Source organism: Nannospalax galili, unplaced genomic scaffold (assembly GCF_000622305.1).
Source record: "Nannospalax galili isolate Female #2095 unplaced genomic scaffold, S.galili_v1.0 scaffold22, whole genome shotgun sequence".
Taxonomy (NCBI): Eukaryota; Metazoa; Chordata; class Mammalia; order Rodentia; family Spalacidae; genus Nannospalax; species Nannospalax galili.
Window position 1 is genome coordinate 113,718 of NW_008347230.1, and position 8,675 is coordinate 122,392.

General features: G+C 40.9%; 1 pseudogene; it reads left to right on the forward strand.

Annotated features, from left to right (window-relative positions):
* The window catches only part of LOC103742675, an 8,257-nt pseudogene extending 7,166 nt beyond the window's left edge, over window positions 1–1,091 (forward strand).
* Window positions 1,092–8,675: the final 7,584 nt, after the last annotated feature.

An 8,675-nucleotide genomic window follows, 5' to 3' on the forward strand; every position in this document is an offset into this window, starting at 1 on the left:
GCCCCCCTGGGGCTATAGGGGGACCTTTCCCAAAAAAAACCAAAAAAAAAAAAAAAAAAAAAACAATTACTTAACTTGATATATCCAAAGTATTACCATTTCAATTGTAGTACTTATCACAGTTCAAGTGATCATTTGGCTTTTGTTTTGTTTTGTTGATCAAGTTATTAAAAAATGATTTATACAGAGTAAAACTCACCAAGATGAGATCATGTGATCACTTTCCTGCCTGCCTGTGGTAGTTTTTGTCTCAGAGACCTGTGTATCAAACCTGCTGAAAGCAAAACATCTTTAGGAAATGCCAAAACTGAGCATTCTGCCCCCAACTTCAAAGCCACAAACATTAAGCCAGATGGTCAATTCAAAGATATGAACCAGGGGGCTGGACAGATGGCTCAGTGATTAAGAGCACTGGCTGCTTTTGCAGAGAACTAGGATTTGGTTCCCAGCACCCACATGGCAGCTAACAACTGTGGATAACTCCAGTTCCAGGACCTCTGATGCCCTCTTCTGGCCTCCTTGGATATTGCACTCACTGTTGCACTTACATGCATTAGGCAACACTCATACACATAAAATAAAAATAAATTAAAATAAAATAAAAAGATATCAGCTAAAGTGAATACAAAGGAAAACATGTTGTGTTCTCTTCTCTTCACTTCCTTGAGCCCCACTGAGATTAGTTAAGTGATAGGACAGATGAATTTAGGAAACTCAACCACTCCAAGTGGTTGGTGCCTCTGTGGATTCTTACTTCTGTCATCTGGCATGGATCAATACACCCAAGAAGCAAGAAGGAATGGGACCCATGAACATTCCCTTGGTATCAGATCCCAAGTGCACCACTGCTCAGGACTATGGGGTTTGAAAGGCTGATGGCAGTGTTTCCTCTTTATCATTGAGGACAAAGGTATTCAGCAGATCACTATGAATCACCTTCCTGTAGGCTGCTCTGTGGATGAGATTCTGAGACCAGTTCAGGCTTTCCAGTTCACTGACAAACTTGGTGATCCTCAGCTAACTGGAAACTCAGCAGTGACACCATCAACCCTGATGTCCAAAAGAACAAAGACTATTTCTCCAGGAAGTGAACACTGGTCCATTTTTGTGCCAGGCTACAAAACTGGGCAGCCAGGAGAAGAAAAACTCTTTTGTACTTTATTCATGCTTTTAAACACAAGATGTGTTGTGGTTCAAGACATGCCTTACCTACAGGAGTGGGGGAGGTCAGCCTTTCTTTCACTGGTGGGAATGACCTGAGAGCTATGTTGTGGGCAGACCATCGAATGTACTAGTAGCAGGCATCAGCCCATTGTTCTTTTGTAGCATCTGTTAAACTTGAATTGAGGGAGAAAGAAAACAAGATTAGATCATTTCTTCCTCTTTTTTTTTTCTTCCAGTACTGGGAATTGAACTCAGGGCCCCACACATGTCTTCTTAGGGAAGAATTTTCCTTTTCTGACTCCTACAGACCCAGAGCAGCATACACAACTGCAAATAGAAGTTATCAGTCTAAACCCACATTATTTGCAACATATTGTGGTGTTGGATCCTCTTCAAGAGCAATATATATTCTTTTGTTTTGTTTTGTTTTGGTCTTTTTAAGACAGGGTCTCCCTGTAGCTCCAGCTGCCTGGAACTCACTCTGTAGGCCGGGCTGGCCCTGAACTCACAGAGGATCTGCCTGCCTCTGCCTCCCAAGTGCTGGGATTAAAGGCATGTGCCACCACATCCAGCTAGAGCAATACACAATCTTAACCACTGAGCCATCCTTCTAGCCCCAAACCTTACCCAGTAAACTTTTAACTGACTGCTAGATCTATTTTTTTTAAGTGCTTTTTTGGAAACATGAAATAGCTCTTGTACAGCTGGCCAGTAAATAGCAAAGAACAACTTAGTTTGACTGTTGCATGATGAGGAGGTATATTTGTGTTAATCAGTGGAGTGTCTAAAGCTTGAGATGTTTTGTTATGTGAGGAAAAAAGCCAGAGATATATTAAGTTCTAGTCTAAGAATGAAGTAAAGGGCTGGAGAGATGGCTCAGTGGTTAAGAGTGCTTGCTGCTCTTGCAGACGTCCCTAGTTCTGTTCTATTCCCAGCATCCACGTCCAGCTATTCACAGCCACCTGTACCTCCAGCCCCAGGTGATCTGATACATTCTTTTGGCTTCCATGGCCATCTGCATGCATGCGCACATAACACACGCATACACATAAATTAAATAATAAAATAAAATTTAAAAATGGAGCTGGAGAGATGGCTCAGGAGTTGAAAGCACGGACTGTTCTTACAGAGGACCTGGGTTTGATTCCCAGCACTCAGATGGTGGTTGACTACTGTTCATAATTCCAGTTCCAGGGGAATTCAGCACTCTCTTCTGACATCCTTGGGCATTGCATGATACAGGTGCACTTACATGCATGCAGGTAATATATTCATACACATAAAAATAATAAATATATGAAAAATGAGCCAGAGCAGAAATTCTCATACAGTACAAACTGGTGAAATCAAGATCTGTGAATAGGGCCTTAGCATGGTAGTTAAGTTTTTGTTATTGATTTTTACTTTTTCTTTCTTTCTTTGAGATAAGATCTTGCTATTTATCCCAGGCTGGCCTTGAACTTTCAGTCCTCCTGCCTCACCTTCCTTAAATACTCTAATTATAGATAGTGCTCAGATTATAGACCTGTGCCATGAATCCTAGCCCATGTTAAGTTCTTTTTTTTTTTTTTTTTGGTCTTTTTGAGACAGTGTCTCCCTGTAGCCCCAGCTGTCCTGGAACTCACTATGTAGACCAGGCTGGCCTTGAACTCACAGACTCACAGAGATCCACCTGCCTCTGCCTCCCAAGTGCTGGGACTACAGGCGTGCACCACCACACCTGGCCCATGTTAAGTTCTTAAAAGAAATCAAGCCTAGTGGTACACACCTATAACCTCTGCACTCTGGAAGTTGAGGCAAGAGGACTGTGAGTTTGAGGCCAGCCTGAGCTATATAGCAAGTCCCAGAGCAGCCTAGATTACAGAGTGTAATGGTCTTTAAAAATTAAAAAAAGTCAAGGGCGGTAGTATACACCTTTAATCCCAGCACTTAGAGGCAGAGGCAGGCAGATCTCTGAATTCAAGGCCAGCCTGATCTACATAGTGAGTTCCAGGCTAACCAAGGCTACATAGTGAGACCTGGTCTCAAAATACACACACACACACACACATACACACACACACCACACCAAAAAACAAGGACTGAGGTTGCAGGGGTGCTTGCATATCATGCGCAAAGTGCTGGGTTTAATCCTCAACATGGCAAAAAAAAATAGTAATTGCTTTATATTTTATAAATTAGAATGGCCATATGGCTGTGTCTATGGTCCAAGTAACATAATGATCAGAAAGTCATTTGATTGCTTATGATATAGTTTGGATCTTAAATGTCCCCCCCTTAAAGGCCCTGTGATAAAGAGACTGTCTTCAGCTTGGTGCTATTGGAGAGGTGATAGGACCTTATAAGAGGTGGGCCCAATGAGAGGTCTTGTGCTTTCTGGGTGTGTACCCCTTGAAGGGGATATTGGGATCTCAACCCCATTCTCTTCCTCTATTTTTTGCTTCCACATCATGAAATAAAGTTTTCTTCCAACACACCCCCATCGTGATATGCCCCTGTCCCACCAAAAAGCCTGAAAGCTACAGATCTAGAAGGTCGCTAACTAAAACTTCCAAACCAGGCAGCCAAAATATAAATCTTCTCTCTTCAGGTAGCTGTTACAGTGATGGAAAACTGATTAAAATAACTCAAAAGGGATAATATTAGGGATAAATATAAAAAGGAACAAAATGATTACTACTAAAATATGAAGCAGCCGAATATACAACATATAATAATAAAATTTCTCTTTTTGGAAGAAATGTCAAACTTCTCTTATTTTCAATTCATAAAAGTGATTATTAGTTTCTACAAATCAATCCAGAAAGTATTCCCTTATAATGTTCTGTATCTTTCTGGTGTCTGTTGTGATGTTTCCCCTTTCATCTCTGATTTTGTTGATTTGGAGGTGCTCTTTCTTTCTTTTGGTTAACTGGGCTAGCGGTCGAGTGGGTCATTTCAAATGTTTTCCCAAAGTGCTTCAGCAGGCTACCTGCTTAATGCTGATAGATGGATTGTCTCATAATCTTATGGGAGTGGTCTTGAGTGCAGGGGGTATAACCCATATGTCACTTGGATTGCCTTTTCCTTTGAAATTGAAAGGGAATTAAGTTGAGCTCTTCCCTTGAATTTTTAATTTAATTAATTTATTTTTTAAAATTTTATTTGTTTTTACTTTATGTGTATGTTTTGCCTGAATGTGTATAAATGTGTTGTGTATACAATATAACCAGAAGAGAATGTTGACTCCCTTGGAACTTGAGTTACTGATGGTTATTAGCCACCATGTGGGTCCTGGGAACCGAACCCGGGTCTTCTGTAAGAGATGCCAGAGTTCTTAACTATAGAGCCATCTCCTGCTACTTCCCTTAAATTTTTAGAGCCCCAATTTGTCTATGCTACAGAGGAAAACAAGCCATATTTGTTTCCTGAGAAATGAACTTACATACATATAATAGAAGAACTTAAAATCATTGGATATCCTAAGGGAACTAATTGCATAAAGCAACATTTAAAGTAGAAAAGAGGCAAAGATATCTATCAATATATAATCTATTATATTATACATATATCACTATATAATACAGTGTGTATTATATATAATTCCCAGTCCTTAAAAATTCATTTTAAGGTGATGTTTTACCCTTTAATAAAAAGTGTAGTAGCGGAAAGTTTTGGAAATTATTCAAATGATTGTTAAATCTTGGTTTACATAGTTGTCACAAACCTTCATTTTATTCTTTGGGGATCCCTAACTAACACACACCATATACTGTCTTATTATAATGACAAAATACCCTTTCCCTCCTTTCTTCAGCTTGCTTTAAACAATTATAAAATTATTCTACCATTTAGGAACTCCATTGTACTAAAATAATAGGCTACTGGATGCCAGGAATACTGTTTTCTAAGACTGCCTTTAGGTAGCACTATGTGTTTTGTTCTGTTTTTTTGAGACAGGGTCTCACTCTGTAGCTCTGGTTGGCCTGAAACTCACTATGTAGAGCAGGCTAGTCTTGAAGTCATATAGGTCCATTTACCTGTGCCTCCCAAGTTCTGGGATTAAAGTCATGTGCCACTATGCCCGGAGAGGCAATTTCCTTTTTTAAAATTTTATTTATTTTTATTTTATGTGTATGAACGTATTGCTTGCATGTATTTAAGTGCACCCATGTTGTGCAGTGCCCACGGAGGTCAGAATATGGCATCAGATCCCCTTGAACTGGAGTTACATATGGCTGCTAGTTGCCATGTGGGTGCTGGGAATCAAACCCTGGTTCTCTGCAAGAGCAGTCAGAGCTCTTAAGCACTGCCATTTCTCAAGCCCCAGAAGCAGGACTCTTAATGGAGAATACTGTGAATGGAGATCATTCCTGTTATAAATATTTTGTTTGCATATACTGACACCTACTGGGCCTAGTAATTTATCCAATATTAGATAGCTAAAACATGAACCACTCCTCAACACTGCAGAGTCAAATATCAGAAAGTACTAAAACCTCAGGACAAATCAATTGTCAATCAAAAGAGATTCATAGGCTGTATTAGCTAACATTAGACTGTATCACCTAACAGAGAGCAGAACACTGCTAACCATGACTCAACAGTTTATCCTTAGATGTTCATTTCCTAAAATTAAGCCAGAAGTCCATGTTAATTCATACAACTGACAGAATAAAGAGATTGACAATGGGAGGCTGGAGGGATGACTCAGCTGTTAAGGATCCAGATTCAGTTCCCAGCACCCAGATGGCAGCTAACAACTCTCTGTAACTCCAGTTCCAGGAATCTGACTCCCTCTTCTGGCCTCTGCAGGCATTGCACAACATGGATGCACAACATACATGCAGGCAAAAGACTCATATGTATAAAATATAAATAAATAAATAAAATAAAAAATTGACAATGTACAAATAAGAGAGGAAAAAAAGATTGTCCAGTAACTGTGCTTACTGCTGAAAACCCAAAGAGCTCGGTTCAACAGATGAATTGAAGGAATGTGAATCCTATGTTTCTGTTTCTGCACAGGGTATCATAAGGTGCGGGGTTCTATTGACGATGATGATATGGTTCAGATGGGCAAATTTATGTGGAACAATATAAAGACAGTATTAATAGTTAATTCTATGTGCCAACTTGACTAGGTCATGGTACATACATGGTATGCTAGATGTTTTGTTGAAAATGTATTTTAAATGAGACGAACTTTCAAATGAAGCAGAGTGCCCTCCATACTGTGAGTGGGCTTTGTCTAATCAGTTGAAGACCTGAATAGAAAAAGATTACTTTTCTAAAAGAGGGAATTCTGCCAGCAGACCAGTTTTAGCCTTGAACTCAAACTCTTCCCTAGAGTCCACTTTGCTAGCCTATACTACCAGGTTGGATTTGCTAAGCCTCCACCATCATGTGAGCCATTCCCTTAGAGTAAATATTGAGCAATATATAGATAAGATATAATAGATAGATATTGTTGGCTCTGTGTCTCTGGAAAACTCTGGGTGATAAAGAACATGCCATACTAATTTTCCCTTGCCATTTATAGAACAAGGAAAGGAGAAATGTCAGCGATCAGAGAGTTTTCTCTTCCCTTGGATAAGTAAACTACTTGGCACAATGCTATTCAATAAGTCAGTCTGGTCAGGCTTCTCTAGCCCTGATTGAGCTGGTTGACCAGACCACCACAGAAATAATTACAATAATACACTTTATCTTGAAGGGTTAGCTGAGGGGCAGATGTTCTGCTGTGTGTTGCAGCTCCCCTTACTTAACAAGAGAGCAACACTCCTTTCATTAGAATATCACAGTTGGATCTATAGCCAGTTTGACGTGCCAGCAAGGTTATTAAAAAGGGGATTTGTGTGTGTGTGTGTGTGTGTGTGTGTGTGTGTGTGTGTGTGTATTTGAGACAGGGTCTCCCTGTAGCCCCAGCTGGCCAGGAACTCGCTATGTACACCAGGCTGGCCTCAACCTCACAGAGATCACTGGCCTCTGCCTCTGCCTCCTGAGTGCTGGGATTAAAGGCATGCACCACCATGCCTAGCAAAAAGTATTTTTTGACTTGACAAAATAAATTGAATTATAAATTTGCCCCACTTTTATGAAAGGTCCATTTATAAGGGTTATTATTGGAAAGTATGTGTACTATAAGCACTGAGGCATGACATTTGCAATTCTAGGACTCAGTCCCTCAGAACTGCTTGTCCAACTGGCAAAAGATATTCCACAAGGACTGTCCCTGTGGCACTATGTGTAATACTAAAATCACGGGACCATCAAAAGCAACCTGTACAGGAATAGATAATGGAACAACAAAAGAAGCAATGCCTTTGTCAAAACCAATGCTAATGACTTTAAAAAAGGGGTTTATTTGATTTGATTATGTGTATGTGTGTGAGTACAGGTATCTGCAGGGGCCAGAGCCAGAACTATGAGCAGCAGGACATGTGCACTGGGAACTGAACTTGGGGCCTCTGTAGGAGCAGTACACACCGGGGAGCCATCTCTCTGAACACCCTAGTAATTTTAAGTATTGTGGATCAACTCAGGGCTTGGAAATAGAAAAGAATGATAATGATGATCTTGCTTCTTTTGGTAGCATTATGGGAGGGGGCAATTACTACACTCAGTTCATCCTGTAGGTAGTGTACTGTGTACTGCTATTCTCACGTTATGGGTGGAAAAAAAAAACAGTTGAGGTACATACAGAACAAAATGTTTCCTGCCACACAGCCATGCTCGGATTACATCCATATTTTCCAGCATATTTTCTGCTAGGATAAGAGACCAGTAGAGCGCACAAGTTAGTAAGAAAACCGGAGGGACACAGAAATAGGTTATTTACTGTGATGAAACCACTTAACGTCCCTGGGTGGGCTTGAGCCACCAACCTTTCAGTTAACAGCCGAACGCGGGCTAACTGATTGCGCCACAGAGACATGGGGACCGTTGCAGCTATGTTCTAATCAGGTGAGATCTTCTAACATTCCTAAATCACCGGGCTAGTTCCCAAACCTTGAAAACCTGGAGCAATTAGAGCAGCAGTTAGAGCAATTAGAACCCAGCATCGAGCTGGTATTGTCGGGGGAAGCTGGTATGGCCCTGCCCCGCCCCGTGCCGCTCCAACTTCCCATTTGGTCAAACACGGGCCTGAGCACGTGAGGGCCCTGGTCACTCAGAACTTGTTCAATAAATACATTTAAAAAACTAAATGTAGCCGGGCGTAGTGATGCGTACCTTTAATCCCAGCCCTAGGAAGGCAGAGGCAAGCGGATCTCTGTAAAATCGAAACCAGCCTGGTGTACATGGTGAGTTCCAGGTCAGCTGTGTCTACAGGAAGGCCCTGTCTCAAAAACATTCAAAACAAAAGCAAAACAAACAAAAAAACTAAATGTACAAACAGACAATATTCCAGACCACAATGAACATGGAACTCTGAACTGGTGGCACACACCTTTAATCGCTGGCCTCAGGAGGCCAAGGCAGGCAGATTTGAGTTTCAGGCCAGGCATGGTTGCATAGTGGAGGAGGATGGG